Consider the following 18,311-nt stretch of genomic DNA (forward strand, 5'->3'; position numbering starts at 1 on the left):
GCAAAGCAATCATTAATTTAAGAATTGGGAAGTCATTGATGTTCCAGTGCTTCAGTCTCTATTAAATTTACAAGAACTCATTGCTTATTTTGAATATAAAACAAAACTTAAGATATCAAATAAAACAATTATTCAGGTAATTTTGACCACAGATGTTAAATACTAGATATTTCAGAATAAATTAAGATTAAGACAATTAAAAAGTTAACAGATGGACTTAAAGATTAACGTGATCCATAGTAGGTCATATGACCTCTCTGGAATGGTCAAATTTTGTATTTTTAATTAAACTGATTAAATATGTTACATATGGATATTAAAATAAATTCCTGCACTGCAAAATACATCAAACATAGTGATCTCCTCTGAGGTAACACATACTCTTCACAAATGCTGTGTCTGTTAAGCATTTATGTACTCTTCAAGAAATTTTCTATGCATATAGAACTATATACACATAGATATATATCAATACATATGTAAATCATTTTTATGCTAAAAGAATACATTACAAACATTTTTCTCTTTCACTTTTTATTTAAGAATATATCTTAGAAGGGCTCCTGGGTGGCTCAGTCGGTTGAGTGTCTGCCTTTGGCTCAGGTCATGATCCTGGAGTCTTGGGGATCAAGCCCTGAGTAGTGCTCGCTATTCAGTGGGGAGTCTGCTTTGCCCCTTCTCTCTGTCCCTCTGGCCTGTTTATGCTGTCTTTCTCTCTCAAATAAATATAACCTTTTTTAAAAAAAGAATTTATCTTAGAGGTAAATGTAATTTTTATTTTTTGATGTACTTTTTAAAGGTTATCCCATAGTAATATATTAAATAGGTATACAGAGACTAGATGAATGATTTATTCAACCAATGACTAATGGGCAATTAGGTCACTATCAATGTTTTGTTATTGTAAAAAAAACACCCTATTATATCATATGAAACATCTGAAAATGGGCTAAATTTTGAGCAGTGTAATTTCTTTCTTTTTTTTAAGATTTTATTTATTTATTCATGAGAGACAGAGAGAGAGAGGCAGAGACATAGGTAGAGGGAGAAGTAGGTTCCATGCAGGGAGCCCATTGTGGGACTTGATCCTAGGATCCAGGACCCTGGGATCATGCTCTGAGCTGAAGGCAGACACTCAACCACTGAGCCACCCAGGTGTCCCATTGAGCAGTGTAATTTCTGATTAAGAGCTAGATATTAATTTCTTTTAAAAAAGACTTTATTTATTTATGCATGAGAGACACACAGAGAGAGGCAGAGACATAGGCAGAGGGAGAAGCAGGCTATATGCAGGAACCTTGATGTGTGACTCGATCCTGGGACTCCAGGATCATGCCCTGAGCGGAAGGCAGATGCTTAACCACTGAGCCACCCAGGCGTCCCTAGATATTAATTTCTCAATTTCATGGATACTTCCATATCACATCCCTCATAGTCCTACCAAAATATTCTTCCACATTCATACACTATATGAAGTCCCTACTTTCCCATACCCTTACCACTCTGTGTACTATCAAACTTTTTGCTTCTGCCAAAGTAATGGGAGAAAAATACCTTAATTGCATTTATTTAACTATAAGTGAGCATAAGCATCCTTTCAATATTTTAGGACACTATTTACTCCACGTCTAGAGGGCCAAAATAAATCTGACTGAATGCAGTTAATCTAATTCTTTAGGATATTTTCACAACAGGTTCACAAACAATCCTATTAGAGCTGGTTCAGTAGTCTTTGAGGCACATGAAATAACAATACTGGAGTCAATCTTGATCTCCCTCTTTCTATCATACTCTACATCCTTTCAATCAATATGTTTTTATGTAGCATCTAAACTCATTCCACCACATCCATAGCTATGCTTTAGTCCAATAATCAACTTCTTCCTCATTTCTTATGGTAAATCCTATTAATAGATTTCACCTACTCTTCCCTTTCTATGTTTGTCTCTAATCTCAATACCCTGCAAAGGGATCCTGTCAAAATGTAATCCACAACAAATCCACCCAAATAAAAGCAAAAATCATTATCAAAAGAAAAAAATGCCTAAAAATCCTACATGAGCAGGGCCTCTATGGGCTATGAGGTTTTACCTGCTGCTATGTCTGCTGCTCTTCTACTTAAGGTCCAGTTATGCTGACCTCTTTGCTGTACAGTAAACATGCCCATTAGTTCAGAAATTTAACATTTCTTCAAGTTTCTTTTCAGAGACAACAACAACAACAACAACAACAACAACAAAAAAAAAAACCGTACATGGAAAAGACTGAGAGGAGTAGATTACTGTTGGTTGTAGTGATTTTATTCAGACATTTCGTTTTGCAATCAGGAGTTTGAAATACCTATAAATTCATAATAGCATCATATCTATATATGGATAGAAATGGAAAGTTCATCTTGATTTTATAAAATATAATCAAAGAATAAATAAAAGAGAGCTTATGTTATTTATAAAGAGAGTATACCTTTTCATTAAGGAATTTTAGCTATGCCATTAGATGCTCAGCTCTAGTTTGGGAAATTCTGTCAAGAGACTCATATGCAGACCTAAGAAGGAAGTGTTAACAAAGGTCTCACATAGCTATTATACAGAGATAGCCTGTTAGATGCTATCTATGCCAAAGATTGTCTTGAAAATCCATAAACAATTAAAATTGTTTCCTTTGATACCCATTGAACTGCCAAGGGCTTCTTTGTTTGCTGCTTGCTAATATGAATGAAAAAAATTACTCTTATCAAAATCATCTGTATGTCTTTCTTCTCTCTCTCATCTTTTATATAAATCATGCCCTTTCTTCCTTTGTTAAATGAAAACAATCTTATCTTTTATACAAGTGAAAAAATTTCCAAAAATTAACTATATGTTTTTGAATTATTTTTTGGAAGTGATTATAAAAACACAAATCTAATCTCCAGATGCGAAACTTGGGTTTATTTTTAAAAGAAGGTATCTTTGTACTTGTTCAAAGTAGAAAGTACAAAAGGCATCTATAACATCTTCTTTTTTTGTCAACAACATCAAAATTTATTTTGAAAGGCTAACATGAACACAGAGCTCTGATGGTCATGGTGATATATTACATCTCCTACTTTGTTTTCTTATAGGAGTTTTAAGTCCAGTGGGAAACAGACCATGAACTAAATCTGTATATAATTTAACTATATAGTTCAATGTCTGCTAGCATTGAGGAGAAACCCTTTCCATCCCTATTCCTCTACCTTCCAACTTTATACATATTGGTGGGTAGAAAGAGTAGATGAACATGAAGATGATGATATGATAAACACTTCTTAGACTCTGCTTCTGTAAGAAAGAAGACTGGAAATTAATAGAACTATTTCTTCATGAGACAGTGAGGTTCTCATTGATGGATCAATGATTGAAGGCACACAGAAGTCACCATTTTGAAGATATTCAGGTACAACTGGAGGGTAACATTAACCAATGTGGTGTGATGGCAAAAGTTAACAACTAGTACTGGAATTATTTTTGATGTGAAGCTATAATATGCCTAGGATCATGAACTGTTTTTTTTTTCCCCCCAAACTTTCAATGTGCTTGAGATTTCGTATTGAACTTTCAGGAGAACTTTCACAGATATAAAAAATTTGCATTTAGAAAAAAAAAAGCACTGTAATATATTAATCAGCAGAACATGATTGCCAACCTAAAAATCTGGAACATTTTTAAGTGAGTAGAGAGTCTAAGTGTCCATAAAGACTGGGAGTGTGTGCAGAACAAATAGTAAGAAATACAGGAGAAAGAAAAGAGAGGCTCAGGTGGAAGAACATGGAAGAGACAGACAATTTGGGAATAATAAACAAAAGTGGATGTCTGGGAGATATGAAATAGAAAAACATGGAAAGGAAAATATACTCCAAATGTTATTATTAAATTTGCCTTTAGTGCCAGCATATTTGGAAGAACTGAGTAATGCTACAATAACTAAGTAGGGTAGTAGTCATTCTGTGCATTATAGTATAGAAAAGCTTGTAAAAAGATCATTGTAATAATTCTAAAAACCGTATGTTCAGGAAATTGATCCTCTTTGGAAAAAAAAGTCTTTTTCTTAGACTTTTAAATGAAGTAGTCCTATAACCAGGTATTTAAAATAAGAAAGTGGTCATAAGTGATATTTGAATAATTATAGTTTCTTGAAAGAATTAACTGTTAAATTATAAAATATTTCATTTTTATTTTCATTGTTCATTAGGAGTTAATTTTCTCTTTAATTTTATATCATGAGTAATAGCTTCAGAGTTTTAAAACCAGTTTAAAATATGTTATTGAATAAATGTGAATATAACATTGTGCAATTAAGGTGTACGCATGTTTCTTTGATACATTTATACCTTTGAATATGATTGCCAATGTAACGGTATTCATCACCGTTATGAGGTCTAGGTTAAATCCTCCAATGTCAAAGAGCTCTCAGAAAACCAAGAAAAAGAGATGGAATTACAAGATCCTTTTGAAGGTCTCTTTAATCCCTTTTTTCTAATGCATTATATATTTTTTTTAAGTTTCTATTACAAGTCTTTTTAATGGCATATTCCTATAGCAATGAATTTTGGAATGAATCATTCAGCAGTGTGTTTGGAAATGTCCTGTTTACTGTCTATTCTCATTCAATTATTGCACATTCCTAAATAATGTTGGAATATAAGTATCATTGAGAGACTTGTTATATGTGTATGCCATCCGGAATAACAATTTCACTTAAAAAAAAAAAACTACTATGTACCAGAGAGTTATTTTCTACATTAACAGGAAAGGAGTCTATCCCTTGAATATTTTCACCTGTGTGACAGGGTCAAGGAAACGTAACAACAAACATAATGCATAATGAAAAAGAAATAAAATATTATGGGTTTTTATATGGTATTCAACAATACATGCTGAAGAGAAATAGAATATCCAGAGTTGAAAGTTAAAAAAGATTTACATGTCCACATATTTCCGGAATTCTTTACTAATTTGGTAGATTACCTTGCATGTGTTGTTAGGGGAACTAAAAGAAGTCTTAGAGGGAAACTTAGATAGTCAGAATAAATGAGATGAGAATGTCAAATAGGTGGCCCAAACACAAAATGTGACAGGGACATTAGGAAGAATAGAAAATCAAAGAAAATTAAAAAGGAGATTGAGTTTGATGATTCAAGGATAGTTTGAAGATACACAATGAGATTATACTGGAGTAATTTAGAACTGATAGATAAAAATCAATAGATGATAAATGTATGCAGAAAGCATGACAGACCTCTTTTTCCCTTCTCAAATTTTGCTTTAAGAGGATCAAGACCAAATAATGTGTGGGGCACCTGGGTGGTTCAGTTGGTTGAGCATCTGCCTTTGGTTAAGATCATGATCCCACAGTCCTTGGATGGAGTCCTGCATTGGGCTCCTGGCAGGGAGCCTGCTTCTCCTCCCTCTGCCTATATCTCTGTCTTTCTCTCTGTATCTCTCATGAATGGATAAATAAAATCTTAAAAAAAAAAAATAATGTGAATTCTTAAATCTCTGTTTCCTTATATCATCCCTTGTCAATTTGCATATCAAAGTTTTCTATATCTTAAGTTTTCTCATCAGTTACTCTGACAGTAATAGCTAAAGCACTGAGGTTTCTCTTTCTTTAAAACAGTGTAATCAATAAATGATAAAACTTATTTCATCTATCAACTTCCAAAGACTATTCAATATTTTTTTTTCTGTATATGATTGAATTTAAAATTTAACTATTAGGAGCATCTTGGTGGGTCAATAGGTTAAGCATCAACTCCTGGTTTCAGCTCAGGTCATGATTTCAGGGTCCCCATGTGGGGCTCTGCACTCAGTGTGGAGCCTGCCTGTCCCTCTCCCTCTGCTCCTCCCTGAATATGCTCTCTATTTCTCAAATAAATAAAAAATCTTAATAAAAAAGTAAAAATTTACTATTAAGTTCTAAACTGCATAAAAGCACATTATACAAAATTCAACAAGCTAAGAAAAAAATAACAAAAAATAAGTTCAAAAACATAAGTACATTTAAGACAGTTTAAAAATAGAAGAAATTTTAAAATTTCATTCAAAATTCTATGTATAGTTAGCAGCTTAGCAAAATTATTCTAACTACCTTTTAGAGAAGATTATTGATTGATTTCAACTTAATTTAAGTTTTTTTTTTTTTCTTTTTTAACTACATTAGCCTTTACTGACCACTAATTGTTCAAAGGGCAGAACTCACTTCTTGGTGTTACTTTAAGCAGTTTTTGATATAGAGCACTAGGGAGGGCACCTGAGTGGCTCAATCACTTAAGCGTCTGACTCTTGGTTCTCACTCAGGTCTTCACTCAGGTCCTGATCTCAGGAGTCAAGAGATGGAGCTCAGGTACAGTCTCTGGGCTCATGGGGGAGCCAGCCTGACTCTGCCCCTCTTCCCACGTGTGTGTGCCCACTCTCCTCCCTTTCTCTCAAGTCTTCTTGTTTTTTGTTTTTGTTTTTTAAGCAGTAGGTATCATATGAATTTGATTGGAAAAACAAACTAATGAACAATTCACAGGAGAGAAGAGAGCAAAATATTTAGTAGAAGAAATCACAAGTTAATCCTTTTGTGAGAAAAAAGTAGAGAAGGGCCCAGAGAGAACCAAGGGGTTAATGTGTACCTTCTACTCAGTGTATAGTAAAACCTATCATCTACTAAGATGAAAATGAACTTAAATTTTTAAGTTTACCATAACTTCTCTCTTAAAATATGTCTTCTTCGAGAATTTGTATATGTATTCCTATTCTTCCAGCCAATATTCTGGAGACTTTAAAGATACTTCCAAGAGTAACTGTAAAACACAGTATCAACAAATCATCAAATCTCAAGACACTATTCTTTGGCTATACAAAAGAACTTTGTATATGAAAGGAACTTTACATGTGTGTATGCTTTTAAGTTCCTCAAGGGGATCCTTGGGTGGCTCAGCGATTTAGCGCCTTCTTCAGCCCTTGGGTGTGATCCTGGAAACCCGGGATCGAGTCCCATATCGGGCTCCCTGCATGGAGCCTGCTTCTCCCTCTGCCTGTGTCTCTGCCTATGTCTCTGCCCCTCTTTCTCTGTGTGTGTGTGTGTCTTTCATGAATAAATAAATAAAATCTTAAAAAAAATAAGTTCCTCAAAATACCACAAATTTTAAGGAAATTCTTTAGCTTTGAAGAAATTGTATTGTAAATAGTCCCTGGTGACGTCATTTATTTATTTATTTTTTTATGGCATGCATGCAGATACAAAGATTGGGCATGATGTCATTCTGTTAAGAGACAGAATTGGCTGGTTAAAATTAAGGTGTTACTGATATTTTAGGAATTATGCTAGTCCCGCTTTCTGAAAAGCTGCTTGCCACTATTTTGGCTTTTAGTCTTTAAAACTCTACTGTTTTAATACGTTGAATAATATACTATATATATACGTTTTAAAATAAACTTTTGAAAATGAAATATTATATACCCAGAGTGGAAAATACAGTAGATTATAGATCAGGTGACACTTAATAAAGGTACACAGCAGCTTTAGGTAGTCCAGACCCCTCTCAAGATATAGAAAAATTTTATCACCCAGAAAGATTCCTCATTTCTCTTCCCAGAAATCTCTACCCATTCTCCCTCTACTCCCTACAACCCTATTGTCGCAAGGCAACTGTATTTTTATCAGTTCTAAAACTTTATATAGATGGAATCATACCATATGCATATATTGGATCTACTACATATTTTTATCCAGTATGGCCTCATCTTAACTAACTACATTTACGAAGAACCTGTTTCCCAGTAAGGTGACATTGTGAAGTTCCAGATGAATATGAATTTTGGAGGGACACTACTGAAACCAATACACCCTCCATGCTTGATGGTTCAGAAGTATCTTTAGGCAGGAATCATGGTGATTATGGAGCATACTATTTTTATTTACCCTCTATAAGAAATATTCTTGCTCTGTCTATTGTCCCAATGTTCAAAAGTTTCCTTTTTTCTTTTAATATATTTTATCTATATTTTTAAGAAATATTTATTTATTTGATAAAAAAAGAAAGAGCATTGTAGGGAGTAGAGGAAGAGGGAGAGAAGCAGACTCCTGCTGAACACAGAGCCCAATGTGAGGCTAAACCTGGGGCTCTAGCTCATGACTCTTGGATCATGACTCTAGCCAAAACAAAGACTTAACTGACTAGGCCACCCAGGTACCCCTTATCTACATTTTTAATTGTTTAGTGCAGAAGGGTGAGTCTGACACTAGTTACTATATCATAGCCGGAATTCTAAATAGATACAGTTTTAGAAGTTTCAAGTAGAGTGGTGCCTGGGTGGCTCAGTCAGTCAAATGTCCAACTCTTGGTTTTGGCTCAGGTCATGATCTCATGGTCATGACATCGAGCCCCACTTTGAGTCCTACCTTGGGCTCTGCACTCAGCTAGGAGTCTGCTTGAGATTCTTTCTCTCTTTCTCCCTCTGCCCCTTACCTACTCCCCATGCTCTCTCTCTCTCAAATACATAAATAAATCTTTAAAAGTAATTTCAAGTAGAAATTCCAAGTGTAATTAATTTTGATGTTTAAGTAGGTCGGTGTTTTTTTGTTTGTTTGTTTTCTTTTGTTTTAGGTTTTAGCTGTGAAACCAACCTAAACTCAGAAAAACACCATAACATAGGGTACCTGGGTCATTCAGTTAAGCACCCGCCTTTGGCTCAGGTCATGATCTCAGGGTCCTGGGATAGAGCCCCATGTGGGGTTCTGTGCTCAGCAAGGAATCTGTTTCTCCATCTCCTGTGCCCCTTCCCCTGCTTGTGTGCTCTCTCACTCTCTCTCTGAATCTCTCTCTGTCAAATAAATAAAATCTTTTAAAAAAGAAAAAACCAAAAACACCAAATCTTGATTTTCCTTCTCAGCCATTTTGGGTACTTTGTATTAAAACAACAACAACAACAACAACAACAACAAAAAAAAACTATTGGCATTGGATCATTTGTGAAGCATATCCTGAGACAGGAATACAACAGGTTTAAAGTTGGAAGAGTAATACCAAGGAATGGTAATACCAGTCCTTGCAGCCATCCAATGAGTCCTTTCCAGAAGAAAGTCAAGCAGCACACCTCTATACTTGTCACCATCCACTCCTTGAACCATGTGAGTCCACTTGTCCATATACATTTGGGGATCCTTTCTACAGAATTTGAGTAGGTCTGCCTACTAAGTGCCACTAAGTGTGGGGACACTTAAAGGAATGATGTTAATGTAGACAAAATATAGTCACTCTCATAGTTTTTCCCACACTTGCTATTTGTCCTCTCCTTTTTTCACTTTCAAGTCTAAATTCCTTTTAACTTTCAGGTATCATCTCACTTGCCTTGGTTGTTTACATGAAAATAGAAGAAACCTTTGTTCCTAGAGTCCTGCACCACTAGTAACATCTTCTCAGTGGCTGCATTTAATTATTCCACGTGAATATAAATTGAATTTCTTTCCTGATTGGGATAGGACATAACTCACTCAGCAAATTAGAGGCTATATACCACACACTTGAGGCCTCTAGCTATAGTACCACATGAGAATGATAGGTGCAACTTTATTACTTGAAGAAACTTTGGTAATCTATTTATACTTTAGGATCTACTCAGTTTCTGCAGGAGCCATTTTGCTAATATAATGGACACATGATAGAGATTACCACCACTGCATAGCTTATGTCTCTGCTATTATCTTCTAGAAATAATGGTTGTAGGGGTAATTCACAGACTACTTGTCTTAACCTTCTATGATATTTCATAGGCTAAAGACCCACTATAGTGGTAGTTACTCCAACTATAATATACATATATAGCAATTATACATTCCAAAGCTGTGGAAATGGCCACTAATTGGGTTTATGGATCCAATGCATCCATCATATGCCCAACTTTGTTCAGGATCCCTTTATTACCTAACCACTCTATACCCCCACTGTTAAAATAGTTTCAGCTAGATAGAGTTCTTGCTTAAAGAGGGACCTTAGTAGTATACTTCAATGTCTCCCATAAGCAGAAATAACCAATAACTGAATGAACAAATGAATAACTAAAACAAATAAAATAAATATTCTAGCAGCCATAATAATTTCACTAGTAAATCAGCATGTTCTGGGTAAACTCATGACACGCTGATAATCAAAAGTCAATTCAGGTTTAACTTCCAGGTCATGCCATACAGACTTTGGGCAATGATGAGCAGCACATCTTCTAATGTTAATTTAAGAATTCTGGTTTGTATTATGAATCAGAAGCCATTTTCAGAGTGATCCATTAAGGACAAACACATCATTGATTTTGTTGAATATGAATGATCCACATGTAATTCAATACCACAAATGTTTTTTCCAATGCTGCAGTTTATTAAAAGTACCACCTTTTGTACAAATGCTATTGCCTTTTATGAGAAATATTTATTGTGTTATGTATATAAACCAGATTCCAACTTTTCACAGTCATAGGACAAGGCAACTGGGGAGATTAGTAGAGAAGATAATAAACTCATCTAGAGAGAATGCATCGGGACCATGTAAAAACAGTTTTAAAGTAGAATTGACAGTGAGTGGGCTGTTGAGAGTTTTCTGAAATAATAAACTTATGGTAGGTGGAGAAAAAGTGAGGACTATTATTAAGACTGTACAAAATGCAATTTCAGAGAGTAAACCCAGAAATACATAGAGTGTCACAGATTGGAAGCTTACCATTAAGAAAAAAGTATCAATTAGATATTAGAGGATATGAACTAGCTTTTAGAGAAGCAAGAATGAGTTCAAGATTGATTTTTTAAAATATTTTATTTATTTATTCATGAGAGACACAGAGAGAGAGAGGCAGAGACACAGGCAGAGGGCTCCCATGCAGAGAGCCCGATGTGGGACTAGATCCCGGGACTCCAGGACCATGCCTCGAGCCAAAGGCAGACACTCACTGCTGAGCCACCCAGGCATCCCAGGTTGAAATCTTGAATATCTTTTATATTTGCTAAGGCAGGTCGACTAGAAGGTAATAAAGACAATGGAATTAAGTAAAGCAGAGACAAGCACATTTTCTGTATCTTTTCCCCTTACTTATTCCAGGTAGATAGATCTGAGGGAAGGGCAATGAGAAGACTGAGACATAATGTTTCTAATTAGACAAAGAGCTCTTTTGAGGTTCAGCCATGGAGGAAGCATGTTTCTGTTTATTTATCTGTATGTATATTTAGAGTGATATCAGAGAAGGCAAGAAAATTTGCATAAAAATTTGGAGCTAGGCACTTCATAGAAGGCTGATTTAGCATACTTTTTTCCAATTTGATATTGCAAACATTTGAAATCTCTTTTTAACTCTCATGTTGTAATTTTATGCTCTGAAAGCAATCCTCTGATTATAGATTGGCTTTCCTAGATTTTTGTTCACAGAGAAAGAATGTATACAGGAGCTTAGTCCCTGTATAGCTGGCTTTATAGATTTTAGTGTAGGTCAGTGAATCAGTGCTTTTGTTATAGACATTGCTGTCTGTGAAGTTAATTGAATTCTACCTGTGATAGATGCAGCACCATTTGGTATATACTCATGTCAATTTTCTTTAGGGAAGTGGATAAGGGTAGCGTATGAAATGAGCTGATTTCTCCAAGATAAAGGCCAATTTGTAGAGGCCTGTTTGATGGACACACCATCATAGGTCCCTTATTCATTGTGAGATATCTGAAATTTTCACATAACTGTGAATATAAATGATTGTTAAAATCTTCTAGAAGATAAACTCAGTGACTGCAGGCAACTTTGCAGCATTCACCAATATACCTTAAGTGTCTTAGAACAAAGCCTAGCATAGAGTAAGTGCTCATTAAATATGTGTTATTAATAACTCACTCCCATTAAAATGAAATTGTTGCTATGTACAGTTTAAGTTTCAGATAAACATAATAATTTGGGGTTATGGATTTGTATTCTTTGTACCCTTGAATAATTCTCAGAGATCCTGAAGCAAAGAGCAAAATATCACTGTCTTTATTCCAGAATTTATTATAAGCAACCTTTTTTTTTTTTTTTTTTAATTTGCTCAGATTGTGTAGGCAGGGAAGGAGGGTGCGGGGAGGGGCAGAGAGAGAGGGAGAGACAATTCAGGCAGACTCTCGAGTGCAGATCCTGATGTGGGACTGGATCTCACAACCCTGAGATCACAACTCAAAGATCACCACCTGAGCCAAAATCAAGAGTCGGTTGCTTAACTGACTGCACCACCCAGGGGCCCCAGATTGGCTGCTTTTATAGTAACACAGTTAATATTCCAATGTGCCTAAAATTATCTAGTTTACTATAAGCTGTTTATTTTCTTCATTTGCATTTTCATCCATATTATATCTTGTTGAGAATATTTTCATATTTGATATACTTCTTTTCTCTAGGGAGGAATTTGACAAGTGTTGAGAGATATAATAAATGAAATTATAATTTCCAAAATAAATGGAAAAATTAATATAATCAGTTCTTATCTTACAAGTGAGTACAGACAAATGTTCAATTCGTATAAAAGCTAGAAAAGCTGGCTTACAATTTTCTGTTTTTCTTGCAGGTATAAAATGCTTTTGAATTCTAACATGCAATATGATTTCAAGTATTCCACTGTAACATACTTGAAATTAAGTTAAAAATGTTTATAGTAGTCACACTGTAAATGTATTCTTTGAGTTTTGTTAAGTGTGGTATTTTTCTAAATGTTTAAAAAAAGACTGAACCACCTTTCAAAATGAAGTACTCTCAAAGAAGTGAGTAAAGCATAGAGTTAAAACATGAAAATAGTGCTGGACTGTCATGGTGATTACTTCTGATTGTGCAAAATGCTTTTCTCTCATGCACTTTTTTTCTGGCAACGGACCTTGACCCTGGGAACAGAGTGAGCACAGTACAGAAGCATACTCCACAATAACGCCCAGGCACATAACCCAGTAGGACCAATCAATATCCTATGAACATTTTAATGGGTTTAGGGGAAGAAAATTTCTGCTCTAGATGTTAATATGAATAAAGTAAATATGAACAGACTTCTCCCCAAGCCACAATATAGAAGTCTGTTCATGGAAGGAGGCAACACAACAAGGAAAACTGAACTGAGAAATAGAGAAGATCAAGGGAGGAGTGGGTTGCAGTAAAACTAGTTTACAGAGGCACATTCATGTAGTCTGGGGCATCATCAAAGACATCCATCAGTTGATTAGACTGACTGGGTTGCCATAACAAAATACCACAGACTGGGTGGCTTAACCAAGAGAAATGTATGTCTCACAGTCCTGGAAGCTGGGAAGCCCAAGATCGGTGCTGGCAGATTCGTTTCTGATGAGAGCTCTCTTCCTGGCTTGCAAACAGCCATCTTCTTGTTCATGTCCTTTTCCGGTCTTTCACTTCCTCTTCTCATATGGCCCACCAATCCTATCAGATTAGGATCCCACACCTATCACTTCATGTAACCTAAACTACCTCCTGAAAGCCCTGTTTCCAAAGAAAATCACACTGGGTATTAGGGCTTCAACATACAGAGTTTGGGAGGATACAGGTCACTTCAGGGCAATCAGAAAGTAAAGTTCACTTCTTTACTATTGCTTGATCACTTTAGTGCCTTTATGCTGCTCCCTTTTGCCCAGTTAGCTGTTACTCATTCACAGCTCAGCTAATCATCATTTCCCTGTGAAAACTTTCTCTGACCTCTATGATTGGGTGAAATCTCTTTATTATACGCCTATTATAAGCTCTCATATTGTCATCACATTTTCTTTCAAAGTCCTTTCATACCTGTCAGATTATTTTTGTAAGTATTTGCTCCATGTCTATTTTCCTATTGGACTCTAATATACCCAAGGACAAAGGCTGTGTCGAATGTTAACAGCTCATTATTTTATCTATAATATTACAGTACATTGTAAGTAGAAGTTTCTTGAATGAATAAAAGGATAAAATATAAATATGAGGCTAACCTGGTTATAAAATAAAGGACCAAGTATTTTCCAAGCAGAGGTAATAGGATATGCAAAAAGTCTGAATATGTCAGAAATTTATCTTCATGAAGGAGCCATATAGAAGAAAAGCATGGGATATCAAAGTTGTGAGACAGAGCCCTGAACTGGGCTTCAAGGTTGGCAAGGAGTCTGCTTGGATTTTCTCTTCCTCTCCCTCCACCCCTCCCCCCTTTGTGCATGCATGGGCACTCTTATGTTCTTTCAAATAAATAATTTTTTTAAAGTGCAATGAGTGGAACAGGGAGACTGAACAGGGCAGAAAGCTTGGAAGAGATTTGATTCTGCAGGTTGTTGTCTTTGATGTCAAGGAATGTTGTCTTTTTTGCTAAGAGAAATGAGCAAATACTGAATAATTTAAAGCAGGAAAATGAAATTATTTATTTTGCACATTATCAGAATGTCTCCAGCTCCTACATGGAAGATGGCTGGACAAGAGCAAGGTAGATACAAGTAGGAGAGATGGGAGGCCTTGCTAAGAATCTAGCAAGGAGATACCAAGCTGAATTAAGGTAGTGACCATCGAGACAAGGAACTAATAATATTAAAAGATGTTTGAATTAGGACATACAATAAATTACATTTAACTTGTAGTAATAGAATCCAATATTTTTTATTATAACTGGCTAATGCTCCCTTTTTGCAAACAATATGTCGATTTTCCATTTATGTCAAAACTACACAATACATGCTGTTATGGTTAAGATTATTTAGAGCCAAAAATATAGAAATGAGGAGTGGTAATAAATGAATGGAAAGTCAATGATTTGGTATTAAAATCCTTCAGGCACTCAATTTTATGGAGGCTCTGCAACCAGCTAAGAAAGAAACCAATTCATAAAAATGCATAAATATACTTCATAATGTTCAGGATATGCTCACTTCCATTTGGCTGTATTAATAATAAATTCCAGAGATTAAATCTATAGGTACACAGTCATAAAATATTTTTGTAACGTATGAAGTATTTGATTCCATTAAACAGAAAAAAACTTTCAATGTGAGGCTTATAAAAACTCAATAATGACAAAACATTAGTAAAGTTTTTGAAAGATGTAGGCTGTTTTGCTCTTTCTTTTGTTCTCCCATTGACTGCAGTCAATAGTTGAGTGTCATAACTTGCTTATTATTCTTAAATTAGTTTGAGCAGTCGTTAAAGCTCTGGTAGAAAACAGCTATCTATTAATGAAATACCTAGGTCAAAATGGGTGATTGAAAACTCTTACTTTTCCCTTTTCCTTTCAAAAAAACCTCTTGAAATGACAAAAATAAATACTAAAAGAATACTTGTGCTAGCGACCTCAAAGGATTGCAGAGACTTAGCAAACAAGAGGAGTGAGAAGTTTATAGAATTGACTATGAGCTAAAAAGGTCCAACATCATTGTGAGGTTTAAGGTAACTAAAGAGGTGGTCATTTTAAGACACTTAAAAAAACAGGAACTACCTTCAAAGGTGAGTTCTCATAACAGAATCTGGGAATCAGCATCAGGATAGGTCTTAGGGTCTGTCAAAAAGAGTGACAAAACAACTGTTATTTTCTTTCTCTAAGAGCTGCTTTGCCATGGCTTCAGGAGTGGAATAGAGCTCTCCATGTGTAGGTTCTGATGTCTAAAAAGGAGAATTGGGGTTATGGAAGTGAGGTACTGCCATAAGAGAACGAGATGCCAAAAAAAAAAAAAAAAGACTACACAATGAAAATTCATCTGGTCTTGGTCCTAACAGTCTCATTCTACGTTTCCATTTCAGAAACATTTTTATTAATTTCCACAAAAATAATCTGCTAGGATTTTGATATGGATTGCATTAAATATAATAGGAATTGGGGGAGAAATCACACCTTTATGCTACAAGCCTTCTAACTTGGAGTATAGTATCCCCTGACACCTATTTAGGTTTTCTCTGATTTATCTCTGTAATATTTTATAGATTTCCACTCTAAAGTTCTTGCACATGTTTTTCATATTCATTCCAAAATATTGTCTATTTGTGAAATTAATTTAAATATTGTCATTTTTTTTAATTTTTTTTTAAATTTTTATTTATTTATGATAGTCACAGAGAGATAGAGAGAGAGGCAGAGACACAGGCAGAGGGAGAAGCAGGCTCCATGCACCGGGAGCCCGACATGGAATTCGATCCTGGGTCTCCAGGATCGCGCCCTGGGCCAAAGGCACGCGCCAAACCACTGCGCCACCCAGGGATCCCTAAATATTGTCATTTAAAAACAGTTTCTGTTACTCGCTATTATTTGGAAATGTAATAGGATTTTATATACTGATTGATTATATGTCTAGCAATCTTGGTAAATTAACAGATTAGATAACCTGTAGATTATTTTAGATTGTCTACATACACATATTTTCTACATATTATAATGTCAGTTTTTCCCCCTTTATTTCTTATTTGTACATATTTTATTTTCTGGATTTGTTGAGTGAATTAGGACCCCTAGAGATGATTGATGGAAAGGGTGAACATGAGCATTTTTCAACTCTTCTAGATCTGGAGGGAAAAGTTTTTAAAATTTCACTAATATGTGAAATAATATAAACTGTAGAAATTTTTGAATATGCTGTATTGGACTAAGTTATTTTTTCTTTGCTTAAGATGACTTAAAAATGTTTCAATGTTTAATTTTATCAAGTGTTTGTTCTACGTTTATTAATAGGGTGACATGAAATTTTCTCTTTTTTATCCTAGGTCAAAATGGGTGATTGAAAACTCTTATTTTTTTCCTTTCAAAAAAACCTCTTGAAATGCCATGTATAACAGCTGAAAGTTAATTAAAGTACCTTTATTCCTGAAATAAACCCAACTTATATTTGACATATCATACCTTTTATATGTTTTTGGATTGGTTTATATATTTGGATTTTAGCATTTATGTTCACGAGAAATATTAGCTTGCAAATTTCTTTCTTTTTAAGATTTTATTTCTTTATTTGACAAAGAGAGAGAGCCCAAGCAAGGGGAGCAGCAGGTAGAGGGAGAGGGAGGAGAAGGCAGAGGGAGAGAGAAACAGGCTCCCTGCATGAGGCAGACACTTAACCAGCTGAGCCACCCAGGTGCCCCCAAATTTCCTTTCTTTTAAAGTCTTTTTAGGTTTCAATATCAGTATTATGCTGGTCATATAAAATAAATTGGGAGGTACTCCATTTTTTTTTCTATCTTGTGTCAATTTGATACAAATTATTTCTTGAATTCACCAATGGAGACTTTCCATCTGCTGTTTTCTTTGTATTATGTCTTTTTAAAAATAAAATAGCTTGGGGCACATGGTGGGCACAGTCAGTTAAATGCCAACTCTTGGTTATGGCTCAGGTCATGATCTCAGGGTACTGAGATTCAGCCCTGTGTGGGGCTACATGCTGAGCTCCTTGGAGTCAGCTTGAAATTCTCTCCCCCTCTCCCTCTGTTCCTATGACTCTCTGTCTCTCTCCGTCTCTCTAAAATACATAAATAAATCTTTAAAAAAAATCTTATGGAAACAAAAACTCACACTCCACAATTCATGCATTTAAAATGCACATTCAACATTTTTAGTATATTCACAGAGAAGTATAATCATCACTTTAATCAATTTTAGAATATATTTATCACCCTAAACAGAAACCCCATACACATTAGTTAGTAGTCATTTCCCATTTATTCTCAACCATCCAGACCGAAACAATCACTAATCTACTTTCCAACCATATGGATTTGCCTATTCTAGACTTTTCATATAAATGAAATCATAAAATATATGATCTTTTATGACTGGCTTCTTACATATAGTATAATGTTTGTAAGGTTCATGAATGTTGTGGCATGCATCAGTACCTTGTTTCTTTTTATTGACAAATATTATTTATTGTATGGATATATCACATTTTATTTAAACATTCATCAGTTGATAAATATCTGAGTTGCCTCTGATTTTTGATTAACACTGCTGCTATTAACATTCACGTATAAGTTTTTGTTTGGACATATGTTTCCAATTCTCGAGTATATGCCTGCATATGATAACTCTATGCTTAACCTTTTGAGTAACTGCCAAAATGTTTCCCAAAGCAGCTGCACCATTCTGTATCTTCACCAAATGTATGAGGCTTCCACCTTCTCCACAACCTCTACAACACTTGTTATCATTGTATATTGTTTTGATTATAGTCATCTTAGAATGTAAAATGATATGTAATTGTAGATTTGATTTGTAATTGTTCAGTGAATACTGATGGTGATCATCATTTCATGTGCTTATTGGCCACTTTTTGGAGCAATGTCTATTTGAATCCTTTGTTCCTTTTTAAATTT

Source organism: Vulpes lagopus, chromosome 13 (genome assembly GCF_018345385.1).
Source record: "Vulpes lagopus strain Blue_001 chromosome 13, ASM1834538v1, whole genome shotgun sequence".
NCBI lineage: Eukaryota > Metazoa > Chordata > Mammalia > Carnivora > Canidae > Vulpes > Vulpes lagopus.